General features: G+C 40.9%; 1 long non-coding RNA gene across 1 annotated transcript in view; it reads left to right on the forward strand.

The window, feature by feature from the left end:
* Positions 1-6,674, forward strand: part of LOC110405106 — a 29,674-nt gene extending 23,000 nt beyond the window's left edge. Inside the window, exons 2-3 of the long non-coding RNA XR_002442684.1 lie at positions 2,505-2,646; positions 5,488-6,674. This is a non-coding gene — a long non-coding RNA (uncharacterized LOC110405106). The remainder of the gene's footprint in view (positions 1-2,504; positions 2,647-5,487) is intronic.

The following is a 22,845-nucleotide window of genomic DNA, read 5'->3' on the forward strand; positions in this document are numbered from 1 at the left end:
TCTCTTTCCTGGGAGGACTGTGCTGTGCTCCTGTGGTTTGACTGCAGGTTCAATGGCAAAAAAAAAAAAAAAAAAATTTAGATTCCATTTATTTCAACGAAGAGAGGATATACATTAGAACATCATAATGCATATTCTAATTAATAATATTTATTGGTATTTTAAAATAGAAATAACATGTTATATAATGTCCATCGCATATTTTTCTGACGATGTTCTAACATACACACATGGGCCTCCATACTTTCATCCCTCCCTGTGTGAGGAGGGACCCAGTGCTGCTCTGTACACATGCACACATCCAAGGCAGCAGTGTATATTAGAGAGAGGTCAAAATTAAAATGCTTCAAACAAACATTCAAATAGCCTGAGTAATGTAAACTGTGGCTTTGGGAAAAGCTGTGCGGGCTCTCGCCTTCCTTAGGTGTGCTGCACAGAATGCAGGATGAGCACAGTGGAAAAGGAAACCATTCCAGGTCAGTGCAACGCAGCAACCTGAGGAACAGACAAACCGTGGCTCTCAGGTCTCAGACTTGCAGCAAAGTTTCCTCCCTCCTGTTTTTCTTTTTGGAAAAGAAAACACTGTACAGCGTGTTGTACATGCGGCACAGGGCAGATCCGCTCTCCAAGTGCAGGCATTGCTCCAAACAGAGGAAATGAGTGCTTTGCTGGTGACAGATCTCTGTTTTTATTCCCAAGGTTCAGAAGTAAATTACCACAAAAATGCAGATGGAACCTGTAATACTGGCCTCCACATCATTCATCTGGTGGTTTGGGAGCCGCAGATCAGCATGTGAAAGACAGCAGTTAAAATACAGGACCTGTTCCTATCTCCTCTGCTCTGTGCTGGTGTAAATCAAGACTAAGACTCGTGAACCCAATGGAGTGTAAAATTGGTGTGAGTGGGAATCGGTGCCATCTCCCATACCTATATGTCAGATAAAATATTTGCTTAAAGCTTTTATAGACACTGCTATCATAAATAGCTTATTTTCTTATACATTAAATAGATCAAAAGTAACCAGAGTAATTTTCTAACACGACTAAAATAAACACACATCTTTATTGCCACGTCACTTGCAGGAGTCATGCTCTCATTGAATCTGAATAAGAAACCAGTGATTGATTTTTATATTTTTTTCTTAGTTTAATAAAAGGAATCACAGCACTCTATGAAAACATGCATTCATTTTATTTGATTGACATCTTCAATTTTGGATATATATTCTAACTAATGGAATGAATATTGCAATACATGAATCAATTATATTTGTTCGGTTGTCAGGTTCCTAAAGTGAGAATGGTGTAAATTATATATGATCCAGCTGTCTATATCTTATAGTGCCTTAACAGGCAATACTACCATCAATACATTGGTTTTAATGAGGATCTCATTGGCAATCATAGCTTGTGTCTGATCCACTGGTATTTACTGATGCAATAGGCCTTTATCTATGTTCCTCAAAATATAATCTTCCTCGCATCAAGACCAGGATAAGAGTACGACCCATGTGAAGACAGAGTTGCTAGTGTGATTAGCATCGCCATGGATCTTACCCAAATCGCTAGCGTACAGTCACTACTATTTATATAATTGTATCGGAGTATTTGATCTCAGAGTTTGGCAGCATGCTCAAAATGCTCCAGGTCTAATGACGGGCTAATGCTTGATGTTATTTTGTGTATGGGCTTGCCTTAAAGCACACAAACAACAATTCTAATGATACTGTTCAGCAGAGTAGTAGGTCTTGGAGTAAACAGGGCTATGGTGAATATGCTGTAATGTTATCATTTCTTGACCTTTCCTGTAGTTTAGCAATTCAATAATCATTATGTTTTTAGAGCAAGACCTAATGAAATAACTAATGGCTGCAAATCTCATATGAAAAAAAGAATATTCTTATAGAAGTTGATTCCTTTTCAAGAAGGAGAGATGCACCTAATGGGATTTGTAGGAAAAGTGTTCAATATATAAATTAATTACCTGGATGGCCAAACAAATGATTCTGAAAACAGAAAACAAAAATTTGTGAATTTAGTAGAATTGGAAGTGCTTTGGTGGATAGAATTTGAATATCAGATGACTTTGAATAAGTGTCCTGAGGGGGGAAAGAAAAATCAAAATGGAAGGACGTATGGACAAGGGCAACATAGAAAACAGCATAGTGTATAGACAAGACACAAAGGCTGTATACCAGGTACAAAGAAATTCTACTTTGCTGAGCACTGGTTTGGTCCTAAGAAGGCTTGAAGGCGTAGTCTGAGAGACCCACATAACGAAACAGCATGAGAAATCCTGAATAGGAAAACTAGCATTACTGAGTTTGTTTCTTTGGAATGCACTGCACGGAGGTTCTGATGGGCCCAGCTGCAGGCTGAGCTGGTACCTGAGCAGAGACAAAACCTCCTCTGCATAAGGTGCAAGCAGCGCTGCCAATTGCTTATCTGGGAGAATGCGGCCTTTGTCGTCTTCGCAAACAGAAACGTGTCTCTCTGCTCATCAGACCCATCGCCTGTCCTGGTGGCCGTGTGCCTCAGCTGAGATGCTGCTCGGAGGACGCAGAGCGCTGGAGCAGAGCTGCCCTGCCCACCTGGAGCCTACACGTGGGAATGCAAATGAGCATTTAGTCATCTAATGCTATAACGGTAAGTAGTTTCTTGCTAGTGTGCTAGTTCAAATGGATTGGAGTTGAAACCAGAGACGTTTGTCAGTAGAACACCACAGTGCACCGTATTACAAGATTTGACAGAAATGTTTTCTTTTCTGCTCAGTTGCAAGGAGTCAGGGCACGCAGGCAGTAGCACTTAGCTCGTCCTGGGGAACGTTGCCTGCAGTGTCATGCGCTGCTGGAAAGGAACTTTGCAGAAGTACATGTGCATTATTGGTGAAAATACAAAGGTATATCTGGTCAATGATTTATTGTGGTCTGCTGGGTTAATAACGCTGCTTCAGAAAACTGAAAGGCAAATGAGAGTAGATGTTTGCCTGATGAACTAGAAGAGAATTGAGATGTAGATTGTATAACACTTACTGCTCAAAAAAAAAAAAAAACCAGCAACGAGGAATTGAAATGAGTGTTTTCTTCATCCTTAGGCAGAGCTACAAGTCAGCTTGTGCTGGGCTCTGCGCTGTCCCTCTGTACCTCGCTAGCGTCACTAAATCAATGGAACATTAAGTCAAGCATGCTCACTGCGTCCAGGAACAACTAAAACAAACAGGATTGTTTCAACAATATCAGCCCTCGTGCCTCAGAGTACTAAATGGCTTCTAATTAACAACCTATGAAGTCAGTCTGTGTCAGTAGGTGAAGAATCAGACCTTTACATTTACATGTGCAGTGACAAAACCAGAATTACTTTTAAACGTGGCCGGCGCCTTCATCCATGCAGTATGGTACATGGTCTGTGCTCCTTCTGCATATGAGCGGGTTAGGGGTCAGGTATGCAGAGGCGTCATGCCACCAATTTCCAAGCTCTCCCTAGACCTCGTGGTGCTCAAGAGACCTGACATGTTTGTGGAGGGAGAACACCTGCAGGAGTTTTACAGGAAACTCCTTTTTTTGTCATATTGACACCTTTTCACATATGCTCTCAGACAGAAGGGGAACATACATCTGTCTTCATAGTGAGGTTTCCTTTATGACTGGTGTGATGTTCTTGACGTTATTCTCAGGATACTAATTTGTAGCTTGTAATGGTAATTCCTTGCCTGCATGAGAACAGGCATACATCTCTCTTACACACACACACACACACAGACACACGCACACGGCTCCTTCCATAAAATATTTATGAATCATTATTAGCATTAGTGATATCTGAAGCCAAAACTTGTAGGAAGCAATTTTGAAGAAAATGAAATTATGGAATATTTATCCATCCAGTAAGCTGCCCTGAGTATGTGTCTCCAGCAGAATGAGGGAGTTATTTATTTATGAGCTGGTCTCTTACTCTCTTCCTTAAAGAGGAGCCACGGAACAAGTTGAACAGGATGTTTGTTTACAAATTGGCCAGAGAGCATCGTTCTCAGTTTGATTCGCGATGACTAATGAGCAACATAATTTTTAATCATAGGTTTTCAAGCCTGACACACTGACAAGCACATCCTCTGTGTGTTACGTTCTGTATGGTATAATGCAGGCAGCTGTGTATGCTAACGAGGGAACAAAAACAGTATGAAAAAGATCAATGTGTCAGGTGAGAATACGACTTTTCTAGCAAACAAGCTGTGATGCAAACATTTTTCATTTTAGGACTTTCTAGGACAAGTTGTTGTGCACACCCAAAAGCAGAATCCTCAGCGTGGGATGTGCAGAGAAGGGGTGGAAAGGAATCGTCTGTCTGCGCTAATGAATCAAAGGGCAGCAAGCCCCGGGGACAAGTAGAGCATGAGATTTCGGGATCGGATGTTCCCGAGTGATGCTCCTGAGACACCCCAGACTGCATAGCAGCGAAGGCTGGAAGCAAATTGACGTTGACAGTTTACCTACCCACTCGCTCAGTAGCTAGGGAGGCCAGATGCTCACTATTTCTTCCACTTTTTGCAGAAAGGACCACTTCTGTTGTCCAGCTCTCCTCCTCTCCATCCTGCTGGTGCCAACCTGTCCCAGGGGAAGCTCAGGGACTCCCACATCCCACCATGCTGGCTGAGTGTGGGAGAAGGATGTCACTGCATTTAGGGATGTTGAAAATCTATTGCAACCTCTTGTTTTCTCTCCTAGATTTGGAAAGAGCAAAAATAACTTTCATAGTCTCCCAAGATCAAAGAAGATCTTTCAGACTTGAAATACGGGAGAGGACAGGACGAGGGTTATTCTGGGTGTCAAATTCAGAGCTGTGTGCTGCCTGGAAAACCCTTGTGTGGTTTGGGGCCTGAGCTGTGGGTCTGGCAGGCCACAAGCCGCTTTGTCTGCTCACCTTGATAAAATGGAGATATCTACCCATGTTCTTTGCAAGGGTGGCTTAAGGATTAGTTGTGTGATATCCACAGAGAATCCAGATTGAGAACGAGGGTATTTTCAAAATAATAAGTAATCACATATGTACTTATATGTATATTATTATTCCCTTAATAACTATATAGATAGATAAATTCTTGCTTGAGTGATCAGAAAATGTTAATTTCTTTAAAACTCAGATCTTAACACAACCCTTCCAAGTGAGCTGTTTTGGCTTGTAAATGGTTTTCTTGCACTTTTTTGTAGCAACAAAAATCTTCTTTAGATGAAGATGACTGTGATAGCATCGATGTTACTAACACGTTTTGTGGACAAAACCCCTTTAATGCTTCTAGGAATTAATTAATTTTTACTGAGAATGGAGAAAGAGAGGGATGGATCAACAGCTTTTCTGGAGAAGAAGAGTAAAGTTCAATATTTCTTGAATGATTGAGAGGGAGAACAGGGCTGCTACATTTTCTGCTTCTGATTCAGGTCTGAAAAATATTTTGCATTCCATTATCAACTTGCTTTGCATTTTAATCTATAGAAATCCCATCAGCATGTGCCAAGTGCTATCCGAAACCAGTTTCTGTACTGCAACACTTCTGGCCACGTACTGCAGGAAAGACTGGATGCTCTGTGAGCAAAGAAAGTGAATGTAACCATAGCACAGAATTTATTTGGGAGCCTGCACGAAGACACAAGGTGTACCAGCTAAACTGAGTGTTTATAAAGAGGCTGGGATTCCTCATTTTATAAGTGTTTGCGTGGCTTTAATGGAGAAGGATTCTAATGGCTTTTGACACGTGTTAATGGTGTATGTCACGTTCTTTATATTTTCATAATGACATCTCTAATTTCTGATGGCATGTGTCACATTGCATATATTTGTTAAATATAGGTCACGGGCTAAAAATATGCACAATATTAACAAACTATGGATGATAACAATTACATATATCTTCCTCACTGCAGCAAGCTCAATTCATCATAAATCTAATTCTGGTGGGTCTTCTAGAATTCGGTGGGAAAATGTTTTTAAAGCTTTGTCTTCAAAGATGGTGGAAAAAAAAATTAGGCTTTAACAAAGTTGATGCTGATGAGAAAAAAGGAGTTCTTTCTCACTGGGGTTGTTCTTAGAAACGGCACCTGTTCCTAGTGTGAGAGTGCTGGAAAATGCTGATACAGTATTGTGGTACTCATCAATTTATATGGTTTGGCAAAAAACTAGAAACAGCTCCTCTGGGGAGAATGGGTAATGGGAGACGCATGTTTGAGGCTCTTGAAACACAGTGCTCAGCATTATGGCTGTGACCTTCAGCACATGACACGTAGGGTTGGTATTGCTCTTCTTCAGGAAGGTGTGCAGGGGATAAGGAACCGTGTTTTACATCTTACAGTCCATATAAAAGCTTGTGATATGAAAGTCAGAGGGCCTGATGGCTTCCAGGTGTTTTACCAATTCCTCCTGATGAATGTGATTACTCTGTGTATTTCCTGGGATGACTGTGTGTATGTGAGTGCAGGGACACGCTGTCCCAGGAGCACTTTTTTACTCATCTGATCGCCTTCTGGTTACTTTCTGGCCTCTGGATAGAAATCATGTAGCCAGAAGTGCACAGAAAATGCACAATGTCGGGGCCAGATGTGTGAAATCTGAATGTTGAAAACATCAGCTCAACAGCTAATCTCACAGGAGCCCTTCTTGATGGTGATGAGATTTTTATCTTTGATTAAAAAAAAAAAAGGAAAAAAAAAGGGTATGTGTCTCTTAGTTACCAGATAGAAGTAAATTAAGTTACGGTGAGGATGGTGACTGCCTATATTTTTGAACAACTACCTATTTTTTAGTGGGGAAACGGTGGTGCTAGGTGGATGGTTGGACTGGATGATCTTAGAGGTCTTTGCCAACCTTGGTGACTCTGTGATATTTTTATGGGATTGTCTTACTAAGGAAAGATTGTGGTGACCTTTTCGCTCCTAGAAAACTCGGATGCGATGCTTTTCCTACCTTTCAGTACTGGTATTGCTTTTCACAACTGCTTTTATTATAGTTAAATAATCAGCACTGTGGGAACTGCTGCATCACCACCCTTCTCCTACAGCGCTTGCTAGGTCAAGCTGTAGTGTCGGTGCTAGCTGAATGATGCTCTCAGTCTGTGTGTGGTATAAGCCAGGTAAGGCTTGTGTTAGCACAGCTATGAAGAAACAGAAAACCTAATGCACAAATGAGAATTACTGAGGAATGAATATGAAAAACAAAGTTAATTCCAATTCCCACATGATAAATATATATTTTTATGTTCTCATGCATCTGATTCAGACAGGCTTTGAAGGAAATTTGACACAAGATTAAATGGAAAATAATTTCATATTAGTTGGAGCCTATCTAATTTCATGCAGTTTGAGGGTCAGCATGTTGAAATGAAACAGTGGAACTGCCCATGTTGTATGCATCTAAGTTTTAGAAGCCACACTTTAATGGAGGGCTCCCGCACTTCCAGTTTGGTCCCAGCAGGTAATACATTGGGAAAAAGAAAGGAACATGCTCCAGAAGAAATTTGTGATTCATAAACCTTTGAAATAACAGCTCCCCTCACATCTGACCTACTTCTGCCTGTACATGCACCTGTCATTCAGGCCGGGCAGACGTCTGCTGGCTTTTCCCTTCTGATAACCGTTCATGTGCAGGTTGGGACTGAGCTGTGGTCTTGCACACACTGAGGTGCCCCAGCTCTCTCCCTCCCCCACACCCTCTGCCAGCTCCTCACCTCTGCCCCATTTGTGAATTTCCTGCTGAAAGAGCGTTTCTCCATGAGCGTGTGCCAGCCTCTGGGAGAGAAACTTGATGACCGAGGATTGCAGCAACAAAGGCAATTAGGCGTCTGCTGCATATGCATTAAATAGTCTATATAATCCTAGAATGAAGACGTTACTAAGAACAGCCCGTGAGGATGCTGAGCTAGAGGAAGCATGACAATAGATAATTTCAAATCCAGCCAAGCTTGAAAGAGGTATGTTTTCCTCCTTCCATCAGCTGAGGAAGAAAGGGCTATAAAGGCTCCTGACTTGAACGAGCAGCTCTTACTTTCGCTGTGTCCTAGTCTCAGTTTTGCACCGCTCATTAGAGATCATTTTGTTCATTTTCCAGAGAAAACGACTCTTTACCAACTTGGAGGGAAAAAAAGAAAAGAAAAAGTGGGGGAAAATATAAGAATAAATGGAAAAACAAGAATAGATTAGTTACACTAAGAGGAAACAGTAACTGTCCGCTTCAGCTCTATTTCTGCAGTAGGTAATATCATCAACGTGTTGCCACAGTGAGAAAAGCGATAAATCACTGCCAAGAAATCAGAGTCACATCTTCTAAATTATTTTACTGATACTCTGGAAGTCTATTTTAATTGAAAATATTGGCAGCTTTTCTTGTTAAAGGCCAAATGATTTAAAGAGTAAAATACTGAAGATACTGTTTTTAAATATTTTCTGAGCTATCATAAGCCTCAGCTGAATCAAATTTCACATCCGTAACTTGATAAGGTTATCTACAGTGCCAAAGACTGATTGACCTTTAAGTGACATAATGTTTTTCCCCCTCTGCGTTATGACATTCACATTAGAACGTGCTGAATCCTAACTCATTCATAACTTCTGAGACCCCCCAACCTGCCACTCTCTCACCTGAGTTTCTGCACACCAGGAGGTAAACTTTCTCTTCCACGAGGTTAAGCCCTTACCCTGTTGCACCCATGTCTGCTGTGAGCCTTATTGGGATGGAAACATTCACTCACTGTGGAGTCGCATAGATGAATCCTGTTGGATCCTAGAGAATAACTTTGAAAACCTGAGCAGGAAAGAGCTGGAGAAGAAGAAATGAAGCTGTGTGATTTCTGCATGTCCTTTTCTTTCCAGCTTTTCCTATTTCACAAAAATATTGAACGTGCAGGGTTTATGGCATTAATTTGTGGCCCCTAAGTATGTGCTAACTGCAGCCTAACTCCTGAAGGGCATCTTCAGGGCTCTGATGTCAGAAACCTATGGAGCTGTATGTCGCCCAGACCAGAGATTCGTAGTGCTCCTCGTGTACCCCTCGCAACAGACCCATTAACTTCATCCTTTACTGAAAACGGGATGTGCAGAGTTTGGCTGGGTGAGCACTGAAAGCCTGATCTGGTTTGTGAGTAAATGGGGTTTCAACGTCTCTTCTGAATACTTCAGGAACATTCCTAACATCCCGATGTGATGAACACAGAAAGGCAGGTAGGTGAGTTCCCAAGCGGTGTATTCTGAGCACATTGCAATGCCTACAGTTCTTCTTCTTTCCTGCGCACCAGTGGGACCATACAGCTACTCCCTGAATAATTCTGCACAGCATCTTCTGTACAATCTGAAGCAAAACTCTCCAGGCTCAGGTAATGAGGGGCACAGGGCTTGGCTCTACTCCCCACCAGCACATACATAGAAATGTTGGATTTTCTTTGGTTTATGTCACTAACTTTGAGAGCATTGCTTATAAAAATATATATATTTTTTAAAAAGCAATTTAGTTTAAAAAAAAAAATGCAGACTGTATAAACCCAGCAAACCTGAAGTTTTCTTCTCCTATAGACCTATCAACACAAACAAAATATACAGTATTTTTAAAGTTCAGATATTGAACTCGAGAGGAAAATCAAAAGTGCTTTCCCTGCTGTTCTTTTCAATATTCACTTCATGTTTTATTTGGAAGTTAGATTCATCGCCACTCTAAAATGTACTCCACTTTTATCTTAAGTATTGCTATTTCCAAAGGAACAAAGAGTATTTCTTATCAGTGTCTTCCGGCTGGACTTCCTAATGCATTTGATTTCCAGCTATTAACCCGGGAGCCCTACATTCACAATCACTTTGTGGTTTTTAAGGCCCTACAGGTTTAGAAGCATATGGACATTCTTATGAAGATTATTACTTTATTTTGTACTTAACAACGTTTGCCAATATCCTCTTGGCTCGTGGCTCAGCGCTGACTGGGCGATCAGCGAGGCAGACCTCTGCTCAGCTCCGTTTTCCTCTTGCACTGCTATTTGTTCTCGTTAAACCCTTCAAAACATGAGGCTTCAACAGCAGCTGCCCAGCAGGCAGCTCACCTGCCCCAGCCCCCAAGTTCTGCTGCTAGGTGCGGTTAGGCCTGCTTTCCTATCACAGGCGAATTTACAGTTCATTTTGAATTATTTGCAAAGTTTATAATGACTTTTAAATCATATTGCAATGTGATTCCTTCTGCTGGTAAAATGGGATTTGACTGAATGGCATTCCTTTGACATTTTTAATGAAAATTAGGATCAAACGTGCTGGATTTGTTTGCCATCGAAAATTATGATTTGCCAAGAGTTTTCATTGAAAACTTTGCTACCTTCTTGCTTGTAGACCCCTTCATGAAACTTTTGGGGATAATCCATTTAACATTGATGGGAATGCACATTAAAATAGTTTTAGAAGGCCAACATAAGTTTTGTCTGGTCCAAGTGATATATAATGCTAAACAGCCTCCCAAGCACTTTGCCCCTTGTCAGCTAAGCATGACACGTATACTTAGCTTTAATTGCACTTCTAAAGCTCTCTGATTTCAATAGGATTTGGGTGTGTGCTTGAAGGTAAGCCTGTGAATAAAAGGTTTCTGGTGCCGCGCTAACCTATGTGCATTTCTTGTTCCCATTTCTAGCAACAAACACAGGATGAAATGCCGTTCTATTCATTGCTTTCTTCTACTCCTAAACTCAAATAGCCATAGACCGAGGAAACTTTGTGCCACAGAGGAAGGTTATTTATCTATTAACACAGCACACACATACAACAAATACACGTCTTTGGGTCCTGAGGGAGTCCCTGTGTCTCTATTATTTGATAATTGGTTTTGGATTAATTTTTGGATTATTTCCCAACCAATATCTTAATAATTACTTGGTGAAATTTAAATTCAAGGCCGATCTTAAAATTGGACATCAAGAACCCTCAGGCTTAATTTAGAGTGCACACATTGGAACTGGCACAATGCCTATTAGCGTATTATTTTTATAGATTAGAATTTTCTTGGCATGACATCAGAAATAACACAAGGTTTCCAACCTAGCAGCATTTCTGACTATATTTGGTTGATATAATCAATCTAATCATCATTTGCTTTTAAACCTGATATAAGATTTTACATTTTCTTGGTCCAAGTCCCCACCTTTTTCCATTCATGCTTTTTATACATACCTTGCATGAGCTCCCTATGCACAATCATGTGACGATAAAGTTTAAATCAATGAGAGAAAATATGTGATGCATCTGGAAGCGTTCATATTTTCACAAAAATACTTTATCTGTACGACCCATTATGTTGAAACCACAGGAAAAGTAATTTACCTCTACAGCTATAAAGGCTGTATGGTTATAAAATCTTATCATATAAAAGTGTATTGTCTTGTCTGTGGAAATTCTGTGAGCAGCCCATAATTATTTGGGATAATTTACTGTTATTACCATTTCCAATAGGAAAATAAGGAACACCTTGCTTAATTACATTATGTCTGCTTTACCTTTGCTAAATATGGACTGGCCTACAATGGATGCTGAACCGCAGGAAGTTGGGATGCAGAAGGGGGGATTATTTTGGCACACGTGGTTTATGCTGCTCTCAGCCACTTATTTAACCACTGCACTCCTAATCAGAAGCGGCACTGGTTTTGCTGACAAAGTGCCCTTCTGCCCATTCCCGAGAGCCTGGCTAGAAAGCCTTTCCATGCACGCATTGGCTGTGGCTGCTGGATTTGGCCCCTTGGGGTTTCATGGCTCTCCTGGTGACCCCTGAGCCCCTGCAGCCAGATGCTTGCTCCCTGCAGATGTTGGTGAGGCTCTAGTGGCCAAGACTTTGAATTTTTGCTCTCAATATCATTGTGCTGGTGACATTTCAAAAGTCCTGATGACTTTTCTGGGAATACTTCAGGAGCATCTCAGCAGGTCCCCTGCCAAACCCCAAAAGACAAAAACTTCTCCCTTTCTGCACTTCAAGGAGCATCTATCTCAAGAGCAAAGCCTCCTCTTTTGCTTCACTGTTGGTCACCAACCCTATCCCACAGCTCCTTTGCTACATACGCAACTTTATATTGCTGAAGCTCTTTGCAGAGCTGGTGGCACATGGGGGGATAGCTAAGCCAGCAGCTGTGCAAGCCTGAAACAGCCACAGGAAACTGTCTTTGACTTTAAAATCTTGTATCTAGACACAGGCCCCAAGACCATAGGTAGATAGGGACTGGGAGTAAAGGACAGGGTAGAGGTGAATTGATCAGCAGCACAGCACACTGGATGCCTCGTCAGCAATCCGCTTCTCTATAGAATCTATGATTCTCCATGTTTTACTTCAGTGCATCCTCCAAAACCAGCTGTATATCCTCAGCAGCACTAAATCATGCTTTGTAGCACTCGGCACACCTTTCATTTCAACCTGCCTCCCCCAGAAAGCATTTTCTCCTTCTCTGGTGCCTTCTCCTGCATGCTTTTTCTATATGCTGAGGGTTTTTTCCAAGGCATGGGGTTTCTCATAGATTCCAAGGATGCAGTAATGTGATTCACGCACAAAATCCTTTCCCTAACCGGATAGGGAGCATTAAGAGCAAGAGCAAGCTGGCAACTTCAGTTTCTCTTTATGCTTAATTCCTATTGGGATCCACTCTCAAAGTGAGCCAAAAATTGGTTCCCCAAACTTTTCAGGTGAAAATAAATCTGCTTTCACCTGCGCGCTCAGAAAAATCCTCCCAACCCCAGAGGGCTCACTGCTGTGCACAGGCAGTGCCTGCTTCTGAGTGGTTCCCCTCTGGCAGCTGCTGCACCACCGAAATGTTCTATCTGCTGCCACAAGATTAGTGGCCACCTTACCCAGTCTGTGAACTCCAGATAAATCCCAGAACAGCAGCAGGAAGAAAGCAACATAAGCTCAAGCAGAAGGTCTCCGTTTATTGCAAATCCATGTCCTGTATGCTTGGGCAGCTCCAGGGTAACAAACTGCTAGACCTGCTTCTCTGTACATGCGAGATCAAAGCAGATGCTGCTCTGACCTCTGTCCACTGCACTCGTGTTGCTCTGCTGATCTGTAGTTATTTGTGCCCCAACTATATGGCTACATTCATTATTCCTGTTTAATTCAAATACTTGTCTATGGTTTCAAGAGGTGCCTTCTGTTTGGGAAAAAAAGCTAGATAGGAGGATTACACATTTTGTTATTTTTCAGGGTTTCCAGCTCATATATTCCCATTATAGAAAGTTGGAAGATCTGCTCTGAGCCACTATACAGATCCAAATCTGCCTGGCACATCACCTGGCAGAGCCCCACTGCCAGCCCACGGGCAGACCAGGTGAGGCCCACATCTCCCTCACTGCAGGAGCTCTATGCTGACATCAGACCTGTCAGTAGTTTTGGTGAATCCATCACCAGAAAGAAAATTAAGGGCTGGCGAGGCAGCACAGATGGAAAACTTTGATTTCAGCAACAGCCTTCAGAGCTCTGTATAAATCAGGCAGGACCTAAAAACATCCGTGCTGAAGTATTTTCCAAATCTTTCTCATGATGAGGTGCTTACTGCAGATACACCACAGGCAACGTTGGATTAACAGCTTGGTGCTCATCAGATGTTTCTTGTGGGTAGAGGGGTACCTCAGCTCCCATCCTGCCTTTACTGTGAGGTGGTATGGCAAAACAAAATTGAGCCCAATTTTTAAAAATATTAAATGTAAAAAAAATTCCTAAATAGGAGAACAAATTTTCTTTGCTCATTTGTAGAGTTTTACTTAAAAACTCTATTTTAAGCTAAGACAGTTAGAAGCTTACAGTATTTGTGGACCATGCATTTAGGAAAACCCATTAACTACTAGACATTGAAATTAACTGAAGTTTTCATTTTTTCACTAAAGCTCTAATGCTTTTTCCCCACTATTTTTAGCTAAAGATGGAGTGGCAGACTCTTAGAAGAAACAGCAGTGCAGAGCCAAGGGAGGCTGCTTTATGAAAGGACCAGTTGTACTTAGTGATGGAGGAACTGTTGGAACTTGGGACCCTGGGAGCAGATACCAACAACTTTGTGTCCTCAGAAGGCAATGAAAAACCATCAGATTTACAGCATTTGAAAATGCTGTAAATGCTGAAATGAGACGATATAAGGAAAAGCTCTTCCAGCCTGCCAGGCAAGTGTATGTTTCTGTATGTTTCACATCCATTTCTACATGACAGCATGTCATGGTTAAACTCAACTTTTAGAACTCCTTTGAGAAATCCTTTGATTAAGCAAATAGTTTGTAGCTACCAATCATCCTGGGTTGACCTCTTCTGCTTGGAGAGAGAACTATTTGCTGCACCTGATAGAAACATACAATTCCCACAGCAATCCCGCTTTCTCATTCTCCTGCAGGGATGTACACAAGGAGGTAAACATCATCACATCAGATCCAGTTAAATTCCAGCTTTTTCCTCCCTTTTTCTTAGGCTTAATAAAAGTCCTATGTTTTCCTCACTCTCCCATGAGCTCATTCCTGCAGACTCCTCTCTATATATATTATTGAAAGCACATTTAAAACGTGCATAGACCACACATGAAACATTGCTGTTTGAAATAGCCTAACATCCAACCACCAGAGTCTAATAAGGCACCAATTAGACAGACAACGCGCTAAAATCAACGCTGCTATTTCACTACTGCTTCTTGTTTCTCCTACCACTTGGTTAGGATGATTAAAACCTGATCTCTCTGTATTAATGGAGATAGAGCGTTCCTAAGAAAACATGTGTCAGGGAGAATCTCCTCCCTGAAGCATGCATTCAGCTCGTTTAACTGCTGATTGAAGCGAGAGCCAGCGGAATCCTTACTGGTTAAAAACATGACCAGCCTCGCTGCTAGTAATCCTAAAGCAATGATAAGGAAAACATACCAGGTAATTTGTTGATTTCCTTTCACAGATCTCCAAGAGATTCAGCTGACCTTTGAAAAGGTACCAAGGTAAAACCACACTCCTATAAAATAATTGTCTTACTAGAATGGGCCAGACTGTATTTTTTTCATCCAACAGCTATGAAGAATTTCTTTATACCATCCATCCCTGACTAGTGCCAGAGACAAGTAAATGCACGTAAGCCCCTGTGCCTGCCATCTGTTGAGTAAAGCCTGCTGCCAGCTGCTTCTCGTGGGCTGCAGGTAAGAGCAGGGCTGTGGGGAAGGCAGAGGGAAGAATATGCCCATTTATAGAGTTTCGGTGAAGCTTCGTAAAGAATACCAGATTCCAAGCACAGCACTGTGGCTTGGGGAATGGCATTTGTGGAAATACTGGAGCTTTTTTTATAGCAGTGTTTAGTCTGCCAGGCAAACTGCGTTGCCTGTCTTCCTTTGGATAATTTTGTAATAGAGATGCCTCAAACCTTGCTCTCTTTATGTCTTTGAATACAAGACTTTTGCAAGATGTTAAAATATGCTTACAGAGGCTTTCTTCTCATGGGGCCTCATGCAATACAAGGCAGCTGTGTCTCCTTCCATTCACTTCCATTTTGAATCAGATCTTCAGCTGTTTCTCACAATGCTGGGTTGCGCTCAGCCCTTGGCAACCAGATAACCCTAAGTGTTCAGACAGCAGTAGCTCCATCGACTTTGATTTATTCTACACTACTTCTCAAGATGACTCTATTTTTATTATTATTTTTAAGTCAGGCAAGGACTGAATGGAAGAACGATGGTGCCACATTTGAATATTCAGTGAACTGCCATTTTGGGATGTACACGGTTCTTATTTTCAGGTCAAACAAGTACACAGAGTTAGGAAAGTGTTCCTTTTTCCACAGCCCGGGCTGATCTCCTTGGGGATGTTTCTGGACTATGGCTATGAGAAGCACTCCTGATGCAGCATTCAGCAGTATTTCCAAGGAGCCAGGGCCGCAGAGGAGTGCTTTATCTGTGCTTTGTCACTTTCTTCTGATCCTGATATAGCTACAGCCCTGAAAATAGATAATGTCTTAACAGTGCTGGTTATCTGGAAAACTTTTCAGCAAAATCCCTGCAGATAAGATATCTGAACTCCGTGCCTGGCCAGAATTTATTTGATTTTGTAAGCAGCGAAACACAGTTTACCCAGATATCCAGTTGATGTTTGCTCTCTTTCCATTTTCCAAAAGCTAAGACTAATTCTCAGTCAAGGCCCAAGAAAATGAGCTGCTGATTTGAAGCCTATTTCCAGAGGCTTAGTCCATCAGAGACATCCGCCGTACTTAAATTTCCCATTTTAAAGTAATTCAGAAAACAAAATGCTTTATACAGTCAGTTGTAACAACTTTTTTTTTAATTGGTCAGAGGATTTTCATTTATAAAAACTTACTACTAAAGATGTCTTTTTTTTTTTTTTTGTATAAATGATAACAGCTATTTGATAGGAGAGACCTGTGCAAACTTGAAAATTAAATGCTGTAAAATTGAAGTACTTGACATAACTCATCAAACACGTTGAGACGTTGGTTATTAGATCTTGGTACTTTCAGCCTTATGTTTTGATGGCACAAAATGGTAAAGGGAAGAGAAAAATGTATAGCATAATATCAGAGATGTAGATTCAAGGTGACTTAAATTTTTGCTATGTTTAGAAACTTTGTGAGTGATCCGCTACAAACTTTTTTCTAAGTTTGTCTCAGTGAAAGGCAACAAGCTCACAGAATTCAAAAACTCTCCTTTTTCTCTACATTTGTTAGCCCTTTGCAAAAGACACATATTAATGTAGGTTTGCTATTCTTATGTGCTATGTGGACTTTTTTTTTTTTTTTTTTTTTGGTTCTTTGGTTTATCTGCTTTTATGGGGGTATTTTAGATGTCTGAATTTACAGGACAATTGATGTAAAAAATGTATATCTTCTGTGTTTCTATCTACCATATAATTAGGCCAGCAAGGGTCTGGGTCTTGCAATGCAGCCTTAAAAATGATAACTCTGTTCCCAGTATGTGACTGAGTGATTTAAATCTTCTCTCAAGGGAGAGTGGAAACTACCAGGACAGATATTTGAAGACGATCAGCATGAAAATACACCAAATAGCAGATACTTCACTCAGGTTAAGTAAAAGAACTGTGCTGTTATTAATTTGAAAACCTGCAAGGAGACTCCTATAAAGATAAATTCTGGACAAAAGAGGTCAGCCAGCTAACTTTTACAGGTCAGGAAAGCTCTCTTTGGGAGGCAATGGGAGGATTATAGATGTGCCTGAAAGAAAGTGCCAGATACTTAGGAAGTTTGGAAACATCACCTTTTTAAAAAAAATTATTTTCTCTATTTTGGAATTCAGACTGGTTTTCACTGCCACAGGTTTACGAACCTATGTGGCATGCCATGCTTTATGTCATAATGATGTCAACCATTTTTTAAAGATGACTCATTGTGTATGTCCCACTCTAATTTTGGGTAACAAATACTGAATTCAATCCCAAGTTTTGACATACACAATAGATGTGTTTCAGAAGGAATTCCATTGATAGCAATGAAGCAAGTGTTTTTGTTCATCCAGCTAACTACTTGTAAGCTCATACTGTGTATTATAGCACAAAGGACGTTTTTCTCTCATTTTTGTATGTAAAAATTCACTATATAAAGAAGAGCAACAATGTCCCTATAAATGTAGCTGATCTATGTATTTTGTAAATTTTTATATTTTAAAAAAACCAACTTTTCTAATTATCGTCTTAGTTTGAAGACTTTCTGAAAACTTCAGCTTGAGGCTCAGCTTTCATCTGCTCTTCAGAGATCTCTGGCTTGACTCTTGCCCTCCTGTTCACTCCTATTCAGGCAAGGGCCAGTGTTTCTACTGACTTCGGTGGGAACGGGATTGGGCCATTAATGTGCATTTGACATAGAGAAGCAGACTAATTGAAGTCAAAATGGTTTTAGAGGTCTAGTTAGGTTGATTTTAATGAGGGTTTTTTGAGCTGCCTTACTTCTTACAGTTTTGGTTTTTTTTTCTTTTTTTGCTACAGGAATCTTTTCCTTAACAGCGGTGTGTTATAAAGTGTTCAGCCAGTCTTTTGTGTTCCCTCAACACCACAGGATTCGTGCACCTCACCAATTCTAAAAATAAATACAAATGAAAGCCAACCTCTTTCTCTCTCCTCTCTTTAATCACACCTCTCCACGAGGAGGGAGTGCACTTTGCCCAACTGAATTTTCTTTCACTCGAAACTTCATGAAAAGCAAACGTTAATGGAGATGCAATCTCCATTGCAGAGTGAACCTACTTTGAAATTCAAGTGACTATATGTAGAATCTTTTTCAGATGTGTTTTGCGGTAGCAGTACAGCTTTTGAATGGCATCAATGGCAACTACTCAATAACTGAAATTACAGCAACCAAATTATACTCTAATAATTGCAAAATTAAATTGTGTCACTGTTTCAAGAGAGTGTTTACCCCTGGGAAGAGGGCTTAGCCAGGTATGGGCATCATAGACCACCTTTCATTTAGCAATATATATTAGTTTGATTAAAGTTAATAAAGCAAGAACAGATTTAGCAAATGGAACTAATGTTCAGAGATAATTTCAGTTGGAATGAATGAACAAGAGATGTGGAGAAGTAATTACAGGAATTTACTAAAGACCTCTAGGGTGAAATGCACATGACCACAGCACACTGTGTGAGGAAACAGATCTAGAAACTAAATGCAGTTAGTAACAGGATACTTCAATTATCCAGAAGTAAATTGAGAACAGCCTGTGGTAATCCTGCCAGCATGTTTACAGCAATGCAGAGCTAATGCAGCACCGTGAGTGAACCAGCTGGTAAGCAGGCTACAAGGGCCTGGGGGAAGTATACGAGGTGGGTACTAGTAGAGCATCTGTGGTTGTGTTGCTGAGTGCCTGGTGGCTTCTTGTTGCCTAGGTGTCCCCTGGCACCTAATGCTCAACCTAGGCAAGTGTGGACTGAAGGTAACTTGGAATAGCTGAAATACTTTTAGGTCATAGAATCATAGAATCATAGAATTAGCTAGGTTGGAAAAGACCTACCAAGATCACCTAGTCCAACCATCGAGGTCAAGAGTAGTGGTCTCATGTTGGGCTAGGGGAGGTTCAGGTTGGATATCAGGAGAAATTTCTTCTCAGAAAGAGCAGTCAGGCACTGGCACAGGCTGCCAAGGGGGTGGTGGGGTCACTATCCTTGGAGTGTTCCGGGAATATGGAGATGTGGGCAGTGGGTGTGGTGGGGGTGGGATTGCACTTGAGGATCTTGGAGGTCTTTTCCAACCTGAATGATTCTATGATTCTAGTTTTGTTCTGTATAATTCCTGAGTAATTTCAGAAAACAAGGAGGTAATAAATTGAGCAGTTTTACATGATGAAGCAATGCACCTGGTACCATTCACTCCCAGTTGGCTGACCTGGATTACTGCAGCATGGTGGCACTTGTTTACTCTGATGAACTCTGACTTTTAAAGACTTTGACAGGACTTAGTTGCACTCTTTTAATCTAAGAGTATAAGCTTTAATCAATAAGAGAGGCTTTTAAAATCATCAATAATTTATTCAAAATTATTCTGTTTTTCAGCCTTCCAGGAACACTGTTTGTGACTCAATGTAATTTCAGCATAAATAGCATGTTAATTTTACCCTTCTCTGACTATAATGTTGTTGCTGCAATATGAATTAATACTGAAAAGCTACAGTTCATTCTGTTGCATAAAATATTAAAATACTGGTAGGCGCTGCATGGTTGTCATCGTGCTTATGGCAGTTTGAAGCTAAGTAATCTCTGCGGGAGCTATTGCTGGCATTAAGCAGGTCTCAGCACACCGGTGCGGATAGCCCGCAGGAGGGGTCTTGGTGCCTATTTTGCAGATCCTGTGCTATGGAAACTGCTGCTATCCTCTGGATAATGATTTTGTGGAAGTGTGGTTGCAGAGTTTTATGTGCGCTGTCTCTCAGTGTTTCCCATATAGATGCGTTCAATTTATAATTCAGGGTTGTTTCCTCAACAGCCAGACTCAGCAAATTCATCCTTAAGACTGAGGCTCAAGCTGGGTTCACAGGCTGGTTTGTTCCTTTTCTTCTTTTCCTTCCTTCCCCCCTTTCTTTATTCCTGCCAGCCTTGCTCTATCCTGACTTCGGTCTTTAATTTCACTGTTTTCTTCTTCCTTGGCTAACAAAGATACAGGTGGGTTTTTTATGTTTAAAAAAGCAAACCCAAACCTCTATTTTCCTACTTACAGAGATGGAGTCTCTAGAATTGATGTGCTTTACTCATTAATCCAATTGCACCCGTTCTCTTCAAATGATATTTATCGTTTTTGAAAAACAACATGGTGAGGAAGCATGAATACGTGAATAATGTTAATAGCTAATTGGAAATCCACTGTACTAATACAGACATGGAAGATGACATTCTCAGTAGAAGAGGCTAGGTAGTGCCATTGAAAGCACTTGTGAGTGCAGTGGTGGTAAGAGGGCCGCACCCTGAGCAAGAAGCACGGGGTCTTGTAGCTGCTTTGGTTTTCAGCCCTAGCACCAGCTTCACTTGGTGCCATTTTACCTTGAGGTTGGATCCCTCAGGGAAGGAGACTTCCCTGCCCACTCTGCTGGACACACAGGGGAATGGCATTTTACTTTTATTCCTGCTTTGCTATTAATGGTGCTCTCACTGTTTAACATGTATAAGAAACCTCTCGTGCTACTTGTCAGGTTTGAGCCCAGAGAACACTTGCAAAACTCCTCGCACAATCACAGCTCGTTTTGCACTGGGGATGAAGCCCCACGAGTAGAGTGGGAGCCTTTTAGCTGCAACACACAATAATATACAAAAATAAGCACTGAAAGCAGTAACTTCAGATTTTCACTATTTTATTAGTGGTGAGAGTAAGAGCACTGTTACAATTGAAATGTATTTTATTTTTTATTTTAACTCTCTGTTGTCTGCCTGTTTTGCTTTCAACTGCAAAACTTCTCATCAGGTTTTCTACGTTATTCTTTCTCTTGAGTGGATCACACAATTAAGTGATAAAGCCATGTTTTTGACATCTGTCTGATTTCCATGACAACAGATTATGAAACCAGGTGTAGCAAGCATGTGAGATGAAAACGATGGAGCTAAATGAAGATTTCTTCAATATGAAGTACAGCAACAAAGGGTGGGACAGACGCACAGAACAAACAGATTTCCTTTACAGGGCAAACTTGTTCTATTTTATCTACTATCCAAATATTACAAAACATAAGGGTAACCTGTACTCATTAGGGAAAGAAAATGTTTGTAGTCTTTAAACAGAAAAGAGCCTAAGCAGACCACGTGGCCTCTGCTAAGCTGTGGGCCGTCCTGCATGTAGGGGGGTGACAAGGCAGATGCCACTACCCTTGCCCACAACTTCTAAGCAGCATGACCAGCACATCCAAGTTCCAACCGCCACATAGTACTCCTTCTTCCACCTCTTCCTATGAAAAAGATGAGCTGTGAGGAAAGATTGGAGGAATGGGTGCTATTCTGTCAGGTCACCATAGCCCAAAGTGATTTGCAACATTGCAATGTCTGAAAGATCACTTCCAAGAAGGGATCAGGTTGCTCTCCATGCCTACTGGGAGCTGGATAAAGAATTAATTCATGCAAGTTTCAGTAAGTAATAATAAAGTTTTAGGGGAAAAAAAATATTTGTAATGATTTGGAAAGGCGATCATTGGGACAAAAAAAAAATGCTAAGGGAAGCTGTGACTGTCTGGCCTCATCATGGCTCCTGTGATGGAGAAACGCCTGTCAAGGCTGATTCAGGGACAGCTTGTCCTGTCTTGGAGCATGGACTGCCTTGCATGGTCTCTCTGAATCTATCTGAGCCCAATTTTCTCCTGTTGTCAGTCCAGAAACATTGAAAACTCCTTAATTCTTTAGCTTAAATGATTTCAGCTTCAGTAGTTTGATCGTACCACTTGCTTGAGTTCATAAACTATGTCAACAGGCTAAGCTGGACAACATGAAGTACTGCCAAAAAAAAGAAAAAGCCGAGAGCAAAAACTGTAATCCACAGTATTTTGAAAGGAAGAAGCATAAATAAGTTTTAAAGCCATGAGTATATAGAGAAAGAAATCATTGGATGAGACCTGACAGAGCAAAGAACTGGCACTTAGACTCCATGTAAGTATTTTGAAAGGCAGAAAGAGAATGATAATGGGAAAGCTAATGTTGCCTGATTTTTCAAGGGATATTTTATATCCATTTTAGAAAAGTAATTCTGAACTCCTCTAGTTTTCCATCACACATTTTCTTTCGGCATGTGAGGAGATCGCTAAGCAGGAGCCTGGAAAGCCCTTTTCATGCACTGAGTTGATTTGCAGCAAGAACAGCTCTGAGCTTGTGTCTGGAAGAGAGGTCAGGAAGAAACACGTGGGAATGCTGGAACATTTGTCAATAGTGTTAGGAGTTGTGTTTGGCACAGGACAGGGTGTAATAAAGCTAGAGTTACTTTTGGGTCTTTGTGCGTCATGGTATAAATCTTCCGCTAGCTCAATTTGTGTTTGTTTTATGTGTGAGACGTTAATAGATTTCTAATATACTGGTGCTAGATAAAATGAACTTCAGCAACATCAAAAAGAAGAATTGGCATTGCTCAGTACACAAGGAAATATACTTACGGCATTTCACACTGCTTTTGATATGTTGTCTGATAGGTTGGTACAGGTGAAACACAGGTTACTTAGCCTCGGAGCTGTGTTAGCTGAGTAAATAATTGTCACTGGGCTAGCCAGCAGAAAGTGTAAAATCTTTAGGAAGGAACCTGTGCAGCTTGCTCCAGCTGAAAGACTACAGAACTTCCAAAACATGCCCAAATCAGGCTACACGGATTTTAAATAAATCTTTTATTTAACGTTATCCTATTATGTTATTGCTCTAACTGACTGGA

This window comes from Numida meleagris, chromosome 11 (assembly GCF_002078875.1).
Source record: "Numida meleagris isolate 19003 breed g44 Domestic line chromosome 11, NumMel1.0, whole genome shotgun sequence".
NCBI lineage: Eukaryota > Metazoa > Chordata > Aves > Galliformes > Numididae > Numida > Numida meleagris.